This window comes from Mobula birostris, chromosome 16 (genome assembly GCF_030028105.1).
Source record: "Mobula birostris isolate sMobBir1 chromosome 16, sMobBir1.hap1, whole genome shotgun sequence".
In the NCBI taxonomy this organism is placed as follows: Eukaryota; Metazoa; Chordata; class Chondrichthyes; order Myliobatiformes; family Myliobatidae; genus Mobula; species Mobula birostris.
Genome location: NC_092385.1, coordinates 25,370,727 through 25,387,135, shown reverse-complemented (window position 1 = coordinate 25,387,135; position 16,409 = coordinate 25,370,727). Strand labels below are relative to the sequence as shown.

Here is a 16,409-nt window from a genome sequence, read left to right as displayed (position 1 = left end):
GGTGCCTGGGCTTCTTTTCATATTACGCCCAATGGGTCTCCAACTACGCAGACAAGGCCGCCCCCTGGTCAAGTCCACCACGTTCCCCCTCTCAGCTGAGGCCCGCGTGGCCTTCAGCCGCGTAAGAGGGGACATTGCCAAAGCAGCAATGCATGCGGTGGATGAGGCCATTCCCTTCCAAGTAGAGAGTGCTGCCTCCAACTTTGCGCTGGCTGCTACCCTCAACCAGGCGGGAAGACCGGTGGTGTTCTTCTCCCATACTCTTCAAGGCCCTGAAATTCGGCACTCCGCGGTGGAGAAAGAGGTCCAGGCCATAGTGGAAGCTATTACGCACTGGAGGCACTATCTCGCCAGCAAAAGGTTCACCCTGCTAACTGAGCAGCGCTCAGTCGCATTCATGTTGAAAAACAAACAGCGGGGCAAAATCAAAAATGATAAAATCCTGAGGTGGAGAATCGAACTCTCCACCTACAACTATGACATCATATACAGGCCTGGGAAGCTCAATGAGCCCCCCGATGCCCTATCCCGGGGAGCATGCACCAGCGTGCAGATCGACCGGCTATACGCCCTACATGTAGATCTTTGCCACCCGGCTTTTCCACTTCGTGAAAGCCCGGAACCTGCCTTACTCCCTTGAGGAGATCAGGACGATGACCAGGGACTGCCAAGTCTGCGCAGAGTGCAAACCACAATTCTACCAACCTGAAAAGGCACAACTCATCAAGACCACCCGCCCCTTCGAGCGACTGAGTGTTAACTTTAAGGGCCCCCTTCCCTCCACCGACCGCAGTGTGTACTTTCTTAACGTTATCGACGAGTACTCCTGGTTCCCCTGCCTCGACACCACTACCACGTCAGTTATAAAAGCCCTGCGCAAGCTCTTCACTCTGTTCAGATACCCATGCTATATCCACAGTGACAGAGGGTCCTCGTTTATGAGTGACGAGCTGCGCCAATACCTACTGGCTAGGGGAATTGCAACTAGTAGGACCACAAGCTATAATCCCCGGAGGAATGGACAGGTAGAGAGGGAGAAAGGCACAGTGTGGAAAGCCACACTCTTAGCCCTCAGGTCAAAGGGACTGCCGGTCTCCCGCTGGCAGGAGGTCCTTCCCGAGGCACTCCACTCCATCCGCTCCCTGTTATGCACAGCCACCAATGCCACCCCTCATGAGCGGCTGTTTTCTTTTCCCAGAAAATCGACCACTGGGACCACCCTACCAACTTAGCTGACGTCCCCGGGGCCAGTGCTGCTCCGGAAACATGCGAGGAGCAATAAATACTCCCCAATGGTTCAGAGGGTTCACTTACTTCATGCGAACCCCCAGTATGCCTTTGTACCTGATGGACGGGAGGGCACGGTCTCCATTTGCGACCTGGCACCCGCAGGAGCACCGGGCCCCTACCCTAAACACTCCGTGGTGACTATTGACCCCATACCCACCGATGTATGTACCCACGAGACACCGCGCACCCCAAACCCTACACAGACACCACACAACACTCCCATACCGGGCGCGACGCACACACACGAGGGATTAACAACGCCTAACGCGCTGACACCTCAAGTCAGGCCGGAGCCAGCACAACTGCCGTCGCCGGTGCAGTCACCACCGGTGCTACATAGATCACAGTGACAGACTCGACCGCCTGATAAACTTGACCTGTAAATATACTTGTTTTAAATATTGTCAGTGGGACACCCCACGGGACTCTTTTTAAAAAAAAAGGAGGGGTGAATGTGGTAAACCATATATATGTTGTAACTGGGTTAACTGTCTGGACACACCCCTCTGCTGACTGCCCCTGTGGCTCCTCCCACAGATTCATGAATAAAGGTGATTTCGCCGTGCCCCTCCCCCTCAGTCCGGGAGCTGACACTCAGCATGGAGGTTGTATTGTACAACGAATAAAAGCCTTTCAGTATTTTACCCAACTTCAGTCTTTTGGAGTTATTGAAGGTGCTTCAATGGGCCACGAGAGCACAGTTGTCTGCATACTACAGCTCCAGGACCCGCTCTCTATGGAGTCTGGTGGTTGCGTGGAGCCTCCTGATGTCAAAGAGGTTGCCATCTAATCTGACGTCCACTGCCACACCGCTGCTGTCTTCAATCTCGTTGTGGAGAAGCTTGGTAACACACAAGAGGAAGATGATAAAGAGCACTGACACTAGTACACAGCCCTGCCTCACCCCTGTGTGTACAAGGAAAGGCTCGGACTCTTGCCCTCCTATGGTCACCCGAGCAGTCATCCCATCGTGGAACTGGCGGAGGATGTTAACAAATTTATTGGGACAGCCAAACCTACGGAGGACATCCCAGAAGAGCTCTCTTTGCACAGTGTCGAATGCTTTGGAAAGGTCGACAAAGGCCATTAACAGGTCCTGATGTTGCTCCCAGCACTTTTCCTGAAGCTGCCGGGCTGTAAAGATCATGTCGATCGTGCTCCTGTTCTTCCTAAATCCACACTATGATTCAGGCAGCATTGACTCGGTGATGTTGCTAATGAGTCTCTGAAGCATCACCTTAGCCAGGACCTTTCAGCAACAGAAAGGAGTGATATGCCCCTACTATTGCCGCAGATGGCCTTGTCACTCTACAAAATGAGTGGTAGACTGAAAAGGCACATGAAATCCAATCCTTTGCCGATAATAATGACATGCATAATTTTTACAATGCTGTCAAAACCATCTACGGCCCAATAAATTGATGCCTTACTCCCGTGAAAACAGCAGATGGTCTAACACTTCTGAAGAATCAGAATACCATTCTGCTGAGGTGGGCTGAGCATTTTAACACCCTGCTTAATCAGGACTCTGATGCAGACCCCACCATCCTGGATGAACTGCCTGAACTTCCTCCTATCCACAACCTCAGTCTACCACCAACCTTCCAGGAGGTTCTATCAGCTGTTCAATCCCTTAAGAACAACAAGTCCCCTGGCACTGACAATATCCCTGCTGAGTTACTGAAGAATGGAGGGTACATGTGTATGCACACCCTCTACCAGTACACCACCAAGGCCTGGACTGATGAGAACATCCCACAACAATGGAATTATGTAACCACAACATCAGTAAACGTCTCACTTAAAATATTAACAAAACTAAGACATACACCTCCTGGCTCCATGTTTTTCTTTCAAATTGTTTTATGTCACTGGGTATATTTGAAGTGGAGGTTGATAGGTTCTTGATAAGTAACGACATCAATGGTTATGAGGAGAAAGTAAGAAAATGGGGTTGAGGGGGATAACAAATCACTTCCGGTAGAATGGCGGAGCAGAATCAATAGGCCAAATGGTCTTATCATCTTTAAATCTAACAAATGTCCTTATTTATAATTCAACTACAATGATGCAGTTCTTCTGTTGTCTACAGTAAGCAGGCCCAGTAATGTAGCATTTTAATTTTTGACTTGTATTGAACCATTAAAAAAAGAGTATCTCAGAGTATCCCAAGATGCTAACATAGAAGAATTCCAGATGCAGTTGAGTAATGTTCATCTTAAAATATCATTTTAGTCAATGAAAGTGTTTATAAAACACATACAGATTTTGCAGTTCAGACAATAGCAAAATTGCTGGTGTACACTATCATTATGCCATAAATATTACACCAATTTTGGTTTTTGTGAATAAGTCCAATTATATACAGAAATGTCAATGTGATGTCAGTGATTCATCCGTCACCAAACTGTACTGTAATTCTAACCAAATCTATCAAGCACAAACATTGGAACTGTTGAGAAACTCTGGTATTTATACAAAGTATTGCGAAAGCATAACTCACTGTTGAATGAGGCCCAAACTTTTAGCAGCATATTGGCTGTAGAAAACTCTCTCGATCCAAAATCTCTAATTCCTTCACACAAACATTTCAAATTCCAAGTCATCAGCTTGTTCATTGACGCAAACAAGAGGATGGGCCATATGCTGACTGTCCACTAAAGTGCTTCATCAACAGTTCTCAATGTATAACACTGCCTTCCAAAATTACAGGTCCACAGAGGGCAGCAGACCCTGAATAACATGGACCGCATCCCATCGTGTCTGTGCTCCAGCACAAGTTGAGCAGCGGAAGGAAAGGGTGATTGTCTCAAACCCAGCAGAAGTCTCGTATTTGGTTGGGTTGCGGTGATCCTTGTCCTCTCATGTTTTGGGAAACCTGTGGCAGACACTTCAGGGTAGGAAAGGCTCTGGAAAGACTCTTCTTGTGCTCTCCAAATCCATGAGAAGGACAATGAAACCAATGTCAGTATGTACCCTCTGAGGTCAACTTCTCCAGCATCAAGGTTCTAGTGACATTCATTGTTGGACTGGCATAGCCAGGACCTGCTTCATGAAACAGACGTGCTATTCTGAGCTCTGTTGAGCAGTGTTCTTGGCCATGGTGGATTTAAAATATGGAATAAAACATTGAACAGAAATGGGTCAAGGACAGTGGAATGGAGGCTTGCAGTCCTCTCCACAGGCCCACCATTTTGTAGACCCTGAACTGATTCTTGTTCTGGGATAATCTAATCAGAGTAATTGAATGTGGACACGAGGAGCTTCAGGTAATGACCTGCTAAACCTGAGACTATTCTCAAAGAAGTAGCTATTTAATATAAAGCCGCAGACCTACCAGAGGCAATCTGAAATATTGTTAGACTCAGTGTCTGGGTCACTTAATCTCAGCGGTTGAGATTAGAGTTGAAAGGAACAAAGACAAGAGGCTGAGGGTAGAGACCATAGAACTATGCAGGTTGTAGCCCTGAACCAGAGCCAATAAATAGGTGTTAAGGGCCAATCTGATGATATATATATCCACTGATACTGGAATGCTACATTTGAATTGAGATGGGATGAATATAAAGTGGACACTTCAATTGCACTATCAGCAATAACCCTTTCTAGACAAGTCACAATGGCAAGGAACAGCCCCCACACCAGCAGCTGGGAGAAGAAAGGAATGATTGTCTGTCATTCCTAGACAGAGATCCCCTATTCCAGAGTTATCAACTGGAAAAGTGATCTGAATGAATAATTGGACAAAGGGAACAGTAAAATTCATGCTCTAAGTCAACATAGTTATGTTGTTGTTTGTGCAGAGACAATAAAGTGCGAGCTTTGAATAATTAAACGTTATGTACTGTATTAAGTTTCCTAATCTGGTTCCGTTGATGAACAGTCAACGTATTTTGGCGTCCCTGGGTTGGCTCTGAAAAAATGAATAGAGGTCTGGGACCCTAGCTCTGAGCTGAACTATCCACGAGATTAGGATATTAAAACAGGAAAAGGACAGAAGAACCCAGGAGGGTTGGAAGATTGAACAGATTACTTTCATAGTTATATATTAAGAAAATGGCCGAATTATGAGGATTGGATAGGAAAGATTGAGGGTCGAGGGTCAAGGACCCTGGGGGATGTATTGTGGAAAACAGTTAGTGATATGAAATCAAAGAAAATACAAGAGATTAAAAAGCCATTATAATATGATGTATGGGGAAGATATAATTGAAGGGAAGAGAGAAAAACAGAAACTGGCAGAGGAATTGTGTGAGTGTGGGGGAGAGGTGGGCAGAGAAAGAAAAGAAAATTAAATTCTGAGGGAGCAGGGTCAGGCGACTTTGATTCACCTTCAGTTTCAGACTACGAACGCAAAACGAGAGAAACGAAGAAACGGGAAGAGGGGTGTAAAAAGGCGAGTACAGAAGTAGAGGAATGGAAAAGTCATTGTCAGGATTTACGGATTGCTGTGAATGTCCTGCAGAAATCGGCCGCTGAGAACAAAGGCAGCGCCGACCACACCGAGTGTATAAAACAGAAGGAAAGGCTGCAAATTCAACTTTCAGCCCAGAGAGGGGTTATATGTGCACTTGCTGCGGGGGCTGACGATGATGGTGAGATAGATTGGGGACGCACTGTAACAGTGAGGATGATTGGGGAAGTGGCCCTCCTCCCCATGGATTTTTCCAAGAGGGAGTGGGAACATCAACACCCGCTGCCCCATTGGCACCCGTGGTAACGGACAGTGTTCTGGAAACATCACAGCCAGGAGTGCCGGTTGAGACACGGTATTCTACCCCTTTTGATGTGGCCAATTGAGTGCTATCGCTATAACTGCACAAGTGTGGACCGGGAGACTATCCTCGGGAACTTTTCCAGCGCATTCGACAGCACAGGATAATTCATGGTTTGGATGAAGCAGAGGAACCGAAGTTAACCCATCTGTGTTTAACTTCAGTGTTACACTCAGCAACAGGCACAAGGCCAGGGGACACTTGGTGATTTACGGGAGGCTATATTAGAAGCTGCAACGACTAATCGAGGTGACCCGGTGCAGGCTTTGCTCAAGTGCAGACAGTAGAAAAGGGGAGCGCCCCACTGCACTTGTGACGAAGTTGTGCCCGGTTTTCTCCAGCGTACATTGGATAGGCGAAATGTGACCCAAAGACGGAGCAGTAACTGGCTGAGGACCTTGGCATCGCACAGTACTGGGAAGAGCAAAACTGTTGGAACTGTTTGATCCCAGTGACCCTACACACGCTGAGGCATGGATACTTAAGAAAATGATTAGAACTTAGTAGACTTAGATTTTAACTTTAGGAATACTTCAGAGGCAACTAAAGTCTTGTCCTCTCAAGGTATCGTGCGGGGAAATGCAGGTCAGGATAGAAGCCAGCAGAGAGATTATAGGAGCGAAGTAACACAGCGCTAGAATGCACTTTCACCCAATCAGGCAAGCTGTTGTCGGGGGCAACCATCCCAGTACAGTGCTCAAATCTGCTGTTTCAGCTGTGGTAATGTGGCTCACTATGTCCGGAGCTGTATAGTAAACAGTTCATTCAATTTGAATCCTGATACATATCAGAGATGGGAGTTACAGAAAGGTCCGAATATGTCGGAATTTTTGGTCAATGTGGGGATTTCATGCTTTAAACTTGTTGAGTGTTGTTTACCCGTGCATGATGAATAACTTACATCTCTGTTTTAAAGTTGCAGAGAAACACATTTCCTCAGTTTTGTTGGATTGTGACTGAATGTTTTGGCAACGGGTTAACCCTCAGGAACAAGAGATTTTCTGCAATGCTTTAAAGTGCGAATGGGTTGTATGTTTTGGTTGTGGAAAATATGGCCACATGTGAGTTCATTTCAGAGAGTGTGTGTCTGTGAGAGTGCAAAAGCTGTTTTAAGAGGTTACATCAATGTGCTAATGTGTGAGGGCCCCCAGCCAACAATTGCTTTTCTTCTTGGTTCTTTGGAAAATGTGGAAATGTTTTTAATGGTGGGAATTAACTGTTTGTTTTAAGCTTAGCAGTTACTTGTGGAAGGTTCTGAAGGAAGAATAGTGCAAGCATGGATTTTTGTGTTTTGTCTTGTTTGCATGTTTGGTTTGTATTTCTTTATTTGTTTCCCATGGAATTGATTTTAGGGGAACCCAAATTCTACATTGGCTATGTGTAAGCTAGGTTAAGATAGAAATTTGTGCACCTCAATTCTGGATATGAGATCTCTCTGTCAATCTGTACAAAATTTTTCTCTGCAAAAGTAAGCGAATGTGATGCCAAGGCTATGGGATGTTTACTTCCATCACTCCTAACGTGTGACATTATGCATATAGCATAAGACGAGGTAACACAAGTAAGCTTCACTGGATGATGTGGATCGTAATATGTGAGTACAACGTCAGACATCGCCATTTCCTTCCTCTTTTGGATGGCCAGCTCACACTGCTTTGTCCATTGCCATTTCTTCCCAATCTGCAGTAATTTGTTCAAAGGGTGGAGCAGAGTAGCCAGATTTGGCAGAAATCTATTATGGTGATTGATAAATCTTAAAAAGCACCACAACTGTGACAAACTCTTTAGTCTTGGGCATCTACCACTGTTTGAATTTTCTCAGCACACTGTAATCCTTGTGTGCTAATAGTGTGATCACAGTAAGTGATGCCTGGTTTAAAGAACTCACGTGTCACATTGTACACCGAGACAATAATCTTCTAATCTTTTTAACACTGTCTTGAGATTTTGGAGATGCTCCTTATCATCCTTCCCTAGTAACAATTACATCATCCAGGTAACAGAGTGCCTGACAGCCTTGCATCACCTGGTCCATAGCTTTCTGCCAGAGCGCAGGTGCAGAAGCTACTCCAAAAATAAGCCTATTATAGTGATAAAACCCTCTGTTGGTGTTTATGGTGAGGAACACTTTGGACTCTTCTTCTATCTCCATTTCTAGGTAGGCCTCAGCAAAGTCCATTTTACTGAAGTATTTTCCTTCAAAAAGGTTTGCAAAAGTATCCTCTATTGTGGGTAGTGGGAAATGAGCTACCTTCAGTACTGGGTTGATGATGACCTTAAAATCGGCATAGATCCAGACAGACCTATTCTTAATGCTATTGGGACCACTGGTGGTGCCCATGGCCCCACTCAACCGTGGAAAGACTTCATTCAACCTCTACACCTGTACCTTTTTAAAGTTGCTTTCATTGACTCCATTGCAGGGGATGTGGCATACAAATGGTGGATGGATCTCCAATCAAGATGTCGTCAATTCAGCTACTCACGATCCCACAATGCTGACCCTCCTGTTTTTAACATGTACAAGCCCAATGTGGCTTGGTGGTTGTTGTACTTCTCTGTTACGAATACCATTCCCACAGGAGTTATCTTTTCTCCAGTGTAAGTTCTTAGTTGGATATCTGCAGGCTTCAGTTATGTATCTTTGAAATGCCATTCAAACTCATTTTGTGGAACGATGGAAACAGCTGAGCTAGTGTCCACTTCCATTTTAATTAATTTGCCCCACACTTCTGGTGTAAGCCATATTGCTTCCCTCATTACAGTTTCCAGTTGTAAAACTCAAGGCTACCCAGTCTTGTGTCATTCTCATCACTATCAATAGCATGCAGATGTGTTCTTTTTGAAACTGCAAATGGACTTTCTATCATTTTCTCATCCCTGTGCTGTCCATGTATTTTTGTCTGCCCGACATTCTCTTTGTATGCATCTACTTTGTTGTATTTTCCGCATGTTTGTGTGCAGTTTTGGTCCCTTAATCTGAGGAAAGACATTCTTGCCATAGAGGGAGTACAAAGAAGGTTCACCAGATTGATTCTTGGGATGGCAGGACTTTCATATGATGAAAGACTGGATCAACTAGGCTTATACTCGCTGGAATTTAGAAGATTGAGGGAGGATCTTATTGAAACGTATAAAATTCTAAAGGGATTGGACAGGCTAGATGTAGGAAGATTGGTCCCGATGTTGGAGAAGTCCAGAACGAGGGGTCACAGTTTGAGAATAAAGGGGAAGCCTTTTAGGACCGAGATAAGGAAAAACTTCTTCACACAGAGAGTGGTGAATCTGTGGAATTCTCTGCCACAGGAAAGAAACTCTGCCCAGTTCATTGGCTATATTTAAGAGGGAGTTAGATATGGCCCTTGTGGCTAAAGGGATCAGGGGGTATGGAGAGAAGGCAGGTACAGGGTTCTGAGTTGGATGATCAGCTATGATCATACTGAATGGCAGTGCAGGCTCAAAGGGCCGAATGGCCTACTCCTGTACCTATTTTCTATGTTTCACCTTTAAATCTGCATTGGTCTGGTGTATGTGAGCCCATGCCACAATGGTAACACTATTTGTTTGGCCAGATGGGTTTCTGTTTAGCCGTTGCAATCTTGTTCCTGCTCTCTTTCATTCCTGACTGCAACTCAATTGTACCTCTGCTGTTTCCACTGTTGATACTGTGATTTCAACAGCACGTATAATTGAGATGTGCTTCAGTTAGGAGATGGTTTTGAATACTTTCGTATCAGATTCCACAAACTAAATGATCTTTCAGTGCATCATTAAGCCTATTGCTGATCTGACAATGCTCAGACAATTTCTTCAACTCAGCCTCCTACACTGAAATGGACTCCCCTTCCTTTTGATTCCACTTAGGAAACCTAAAGCCCTCTGCCATCAACAATGGTTTCAATTCTAAATGTCCTTGCATTACTCTCATGATATCAACAAAGCTAATTTTGGCTGGTTTGGTTGGAGCAGTTAACTTCCTAAGCAAATTGTATGCCTTTAAATCAAATGCACTCAGCAAAACTGGCACTTGTTTCTCATTGGCTTTTTCATTTGCTTCAACATACTGTTCAATTTGCTAAATTTGCATCAGCTAGTTACCCACTGTGCAATCAAACACTTCTATCTTTCTGATGTAGCCAGCCATTTCTGCTCCCTTTTTAAATTTATTTATGATTATTATCACCTTAAGAACCCATGAATTTGTCCATTTTCTGCCTTTGTTTTAACTCAGCTGTCTTCTCCTCTTGTGATGAAAGTATGCTGCACTTTTTTAAAAAAAAACTCGAATGTCTTGCTGCATCTCTTTAAAAACTTGAATGTCTTGCTGCACTTCGACAGGTGGGTAGTTGTCTCAGGTTCATTTAAAACTTCCTCATGCCACTGTTTGTTATTGTCCAGTCCGTGAGGTCCACATTCCAGTTCATGGTCCGGTCCGTAGACTCAGGACTCCGGGTCTTCCAACTGTCCCTTGTTTTGGTTGAGTTAATCATAGGCACCTGATTCCCATCTTGGGGCTTGGAATATAAGTGGCCTTGGGGTCAAGTGTGAGCCACTGGTTTATCTTGTCAAGATTTCCTGGGAGCAACCTGCTGGTGGAAGGCTAGAGTGGCCACTTGCCATCTTTAGGCTGTGTTGGAGAACCATTGTTTCATGGAGCCTTGCTGTCAGTAGTCAGAGCTGTCTTTGTGGTATGGATTTGGTTGTTTCCCGGGCCAGCTGCGTGGCTGCCAGCCATTCCAAGCTAGGTAGGGATCCAGCTGTTTCTGTAGCTAGCCGAGGTTGCTGGCCATAACTGTGACTCGGAGCAACCCCAATGCAGAGATGGAACTGTCTGTCACTCTTTGGTGTTTGTTGCTTCTTGTCCTTGCCTCCGTGGGGTAAGTCAAGCTGTTCTGCTGTTGCCCTGCGGGGGGGATCGGTCTTGTCTTGTCTTTGCCTCTGTTGGGTAAATCCGGCCATTCTGCCATTACCCAACGGATTGTCCTGTCCCACTTTGATGTGGAGAAGAAGTTGAGTCCCAGCTTTATGTCTATGTACTATCCTGTCTCATGTTGGTGTCGTGTTAAAGATGAGTCCCGGCTTTTCAAAGGATAAGTCCCGGCTCTATCTTGATGTACAGTTCCCAGTCTGTCTCTGAGCTCCAGCCTCCAAGTTATCAGCCTCAAGAGCCAAGACTCCAGCCTGCAAGCCTCAGGAGCCAAGACCCCAGCCATGTCCTGTCCTGTAGCCATGTCATGTCCTTGCCTAGTTCTGGGGTCCAAGCTTGAGGCAAGACCCAGGTCCTGGGTCCTTGTCCAGTCTCCGGCTCAGAGTCCAAGCCCAGGCTCCTAGTTCATAGTTCCTTGTCTGCGTTCCCTGTGTCTAGTCCATGTCCTAGCCCAAGTCTGCATTCTTGTCCCTGCTCCTTGTCTGTATCCTGTCACATCCCTACTCTTGTCAAGACCTGTTCCTTGTACTTCAGTGTCTGTGTCTTGCATTTGGGTCCGTTCCCAACGCCCCCATTGTGACAGTTATGTTTTGTAACTCCAAAACATAAAACTAATTTCAAGAAAAAGGCAGGAGCCCAGGACAACAGGTCTTAGTTTTGTTTTTACTTTAAGTGAGGCATGCACATGTGACATGGTGGCATGATGATATATGTCATTCACATGCTATTACATATAACCCATATTGAATTATTTAAATGAACAAAAATGCTTAAATACAAATAATATATTTAGAATACCACTCAAATATTTCTGAAATATTAAATACACAATATCCTCCACAGCCCTCTGTGGTAATTAATTCCACAAATTCACCAGCATCAAGCTAAAAAAATTCCACATCATCTCTGTTCAGAAAGGACATATTTTGAGGCCATGTCCTCTGGTCCTAGGTTTGCCTACTATAGGAAGTATCCATGAGTTTTATGCACCAGGTGTGGCTCAGTTAAAACACTCACCTTTGAATCACAAGGTTGAGCTCATGTCCCACTCCAGAGACATGCTCAAAATTCTAGTTTGATACTCTTGTACATGTATGATCAGAAACCTTTGTGGACTGTTGCCCAGAGATTTGGATGAGAAGAAACAGATATTTGCTCTCTCTCAGGTCAATGTAGAACTTTCAACAACACAACTTCAAAGTTACTTGGTGACATTATCCCTGTTGACCGAACCAATATTTCCAACTAAATCAGCATTATCAAAAAGTGGATTGTCTGGCCATTATTATTTTTGATCAAGGCAGTTAAGGGGGTAGATAAGCTTCTGACAATGCAATAGTAACTGCACTTTGTTACCAGAGAGGCACTGAAGCTAATGGATATAGAAGGTTTTATTTAACAAAAATGAGCAGCAGGCGTATTGAGCCACTCTTGAAGGAACTGGTCTCCCGTCCCAATATTACATGACACTTTTTTATGCTGAAGTTCAAAGATAATAGCAGGACAGTTCCATAGTTGCATCATCTACAATGCTTCTGTTGAATTACATACAGATGTCACACACCTCCTTCGCACCCACACCCAAAATGAATGTTAATCTCCACTGACTCTAAGCGACGTTCATGTGGGCATCTGAGGTTGAATTGTTCTGGGCTGCATTTTAAATCCAATCTGCAATCCACATTCAAATCTGAAGACTGGTTGCTGGTGAAATTAATACTTGCTATATACCCTCACTCCAGAATACACCCTAACAATCTGGCCTCTTGGCCCTCCTGGACAAAAAATAAATTTGTTCCAGAAAAGGCTAAACGGAGGATCCAATCAAATAGGGTAGTAAAAATACCCTGTACTTCAGGACCACTTCCCCAATAACCTATCATACCCCTATGTGCATCCACATCTATGCTATTATCCCTAATGGCTACTTACAAGACTCTAAGCACAGATTGTTCCAGAAATTTGAGCAACAGTCTTTAAAATACAGCTTTGTCATTTGTATGTGTGTTGCCTCCTTCCCTGATGGCCGACTGTAGATCAAACATTTTCATTATCTTCCCAGATAGCTAAAACTCAGCCGTGGCTAATGGCGGTTACTCTCTGGTCAGGGCACCATCAAGGTAAATGTATCAGGCTCACAGGCTACAGTTCACACTCATGTCATAACACAAGGAAGTCAGAATCTTGATGACTGGTCGCTCAGACCCTGTACAGGAGAGGCTGGGGTGGTCTCTGTTTGGATGGCTCCAAGGACCTCACCCTGGTAGCACTCAGACCAGTTGATCACTGGCCCAACCACTGAAAGGGTCTGGCTGTGTGTAACTTTTTTCCTTTCTTATTCAGGTTCACCATCGAAATTCTGGAATCTGATATCTCTGCAGTAACTTAGACCACTTCCCATCTAATTTTCCCCAAATGTTTTTCCTATACTGAGCTAACCAACTACCTGCAGCAACCAGCCTTGGTTACAGAGTACAGTTACAGTTACACTTTAACATGCTATTCACGGATTGCTGCCATGCTCTCTCGGTGTCCTCTGCCTTCATGTTTGCTGTGGGTCTGCTTCGAGATGTGGTTAGGTCTGATGCAGCCGGCTGGTGTTCATCGCTTAGGTTCTCTGCAATGACACTGCTACCGGGTACACCTGATCTCCCGCTCTGTCTGTGAGGGGCAACAAGAAGGTGAATCGTATGCTTTAACCCGAGTCCAGTGTTTCCACTGGCTATCTTGCTGAGTCTGCACACCAACACAAGTGTCATTTGTCCAAAGCACCACCTGTGGTTCTATCCACCTGGGAGTGAAACCTGTCTTTTCAACCAGCTCCTTTACCATGGCTTGGTCACCTAACTGTGGGGGAACTATCGTCTTTCCTTCTGGTTCTCTCTGATCCGCAATATGTTGCCGCTTCTTTGTTCGATCCCTCAGTGTATTACCCTTGTTACAGTGGACCTTCATATCTCTATGTAATCTTACTAAATTGGCAGTTCTAGTTTCTTCAAGTACCTTTGTAATTTCTGTTGCTTCTTGTTCTTTTACCACCCTCTCTCACTGATGTCTGCCCACACGTACCCTTTCTGCTCCTTACTATTCCCTTTCTGGTGAGCCTTTAATCACTGCTACCTCCTCAGGTAGCTGCACTATTTCTAACAGCTCCTGGCTGTGCTTGGCCCTTACCCTTGGGACTTCCTGACATGATTCCCACACATTGCCCTGTCTCCCCTCCCTGCTTGCAGCTGTTGTCTCTCTGTGGGCCATGTTAGCTGCTATGCTGGTTGCACATGTTTGCTCTCCCTGTCTTGTCCATGTTATTTCTCCTTTTCCTGAGTCCATGATCATAGCTGCCTTACTCAGTGTGTCTTTCCCCAGGATAGTACCTTCACTGTTAGAGCACACCCAGAAATCGACAGGACACTGCACTCCCTCAATCTCAAGTATCTGAGGCTGACTTCTCTCCACCTTTATTGTTCACCTCCTGCACTGGTAATGTAAATCACCTCTCCAGTCATGCGCAGGGGTAGATCAGTTATCATGACTGAAAATCCCCTGTCCATAACATTGAACATTGCTGGCCCCCTAATAAACCTCATGTACATCCATGGATAACTACTATTGGCAATAGAGTTGCCATCAGTTGTTTGTCTAATTGCACTAGCTCTATAATCTTGTCAGCAGTCAGATCAGAAAGAGAGGGCGCTGCTGTGGATTCTGCCTGCTTTGGTGAGTGATTCTCACACTTTGCTCTCTTTTCAGGGCACTACCTCCAACCACGGCCCGAGAAGCCACAGCTATGACAAACCATCTCCATTACCCTCCCACATCTATCCCAACAGCTCCTTGCTACGTGCCCCATTTGCCGGCACCACAAAGAAAGTTTATTGTGATGTCATCGCAGCTACATTCACTAAGGCCACTTTACAACTTCTGTTCCCCCTCTTCTGGTCTGCCTCAAAAGAGACAGATCAACTGGGGTTGGACTGCAACCAGACAATGAACAGGAGTATGTGAAGAGAGCTACCTTTTCAATCAGGTTTGCATCAAGATTCAAAAGGCAGAACTTCGGGGCAGTTTTTCAGATTTGGTCTGCAGCCAGTCACCGAGCGGGAATACATGAAACGAAAATGGATCCACCATGATGAAATGGCAGAGCAGATTTGATGGGCCAAATGGCTTAATTCTGCTCCTATACCTATGGTCTTATAGAAGTTCAGTCTCACAAAAAAAATAGCAAGTTTGGACAAACCATCAAGGTTTGTTTCAACACCTTCTTGGCAGATAATCAAGATGAAAACAAAGTTAGGTACATGCCTTTTGTTCTTTTATTTCATCTGTCCACTTAGGAACATAAAAACACTAAGTGAATTACACCATTCTTAAAAAAGACAATATCTTCCATTGAAAGAAACCTTCAAATATACACAGCTCCCTTGAAAAATTGAAAAAAAAACGAGGACATAAATAAATATATATTTAATTGTTGCTTGCTGCCGCTTACATGCGGGTGGGAGGGGAGCTGGGTGGGGGGGGGACTTGGGGGTGCAACATTTAACTGTCATTCATTCTTTGGGGGGACTCCTCTGTTTTCATGGATGGTTGCAAAGAAAAAGCATTTCAGGATATATATTGTATACATTTCTCTGACATTAAATGTACCTTTGAAACCTTATTTCCAGAAGTCAAAGTCATAATTGATACAACTATTTGATGCTGATTTATTAGCTTCTACAGGTTTGTGCCACTATAGGATACTCAGATTTATCAATTTATTTCATCCTTTCAAAGTTCAAAAAGTTCAAAGTAAATTTTAGACAGTAATAGCATTCAAACTCAAAAAACTGCATTGATAATTTCCCATAAAGTGTTAGATGTAACTTGTAGAAGCTTCAGAATCAAGTTCTAGTTTTAAGGTTGTACTCCATTTCAATATTAACTGCCAAAACCTTTGTCTCCAACAAAAATTTTATTCAGGATAATTAAATATGATACAGTAATGTAAACCTATTAAACAATTAAGGAAAATGAGATATAACTAATAGATTGTAGTACAATATAAAGTTAAATGGTGCTCCAGAGCTCCATTTAAAAAACATCATGAAGAGATACTGTAAACTCCAGACTGAAACCAAACTTTGTCCACGACTATCTAACAAACCTCGCATCTTTGGAATTTGGGAAGAATCCAGAGAACACAGGGAAAACCCACATGCAGACGGAGAGAATGCACAGACTCTATGCAGGCAGCACCTGTGTTCCTGGCGCTATGAATTAATGAGACATACACAAAGTGCTGGAGGAAGCCAGCAGGTCAGGCAGAATCTATGGAAAAGAGTAAATAGTAGGCGTTTCAAGCCGAGACCCTTCATCAGGACTTAGAGGGAAGTGGTGGGGGGGGGGGGGGGTGATCTGCCTGAATGAAAAGG

General features: G+C 44.5%; 1 long non-coding RNA gene across 1 annotated transcript; it reads left to right on the top strand.

Annotated features, from left to right (window-relative positions):
- Positions 1-4,022: 4,022 nt before the first annotated feature.
- LOC140210849 (uncharacterized) lies at positions 4,023-15,469 on the top strand. Its single transcript, XR_011889309.1, has 3 exons — positions 4,023-4,559; positions 8,489-8,666; positions 14,743-15,469. It is a non-coding gene; the product is annotated as an uncharacterized lncRNA (long non-coding RNA).
- Positions 15,470-16,409: the final 940 nt, after the last annotated feature.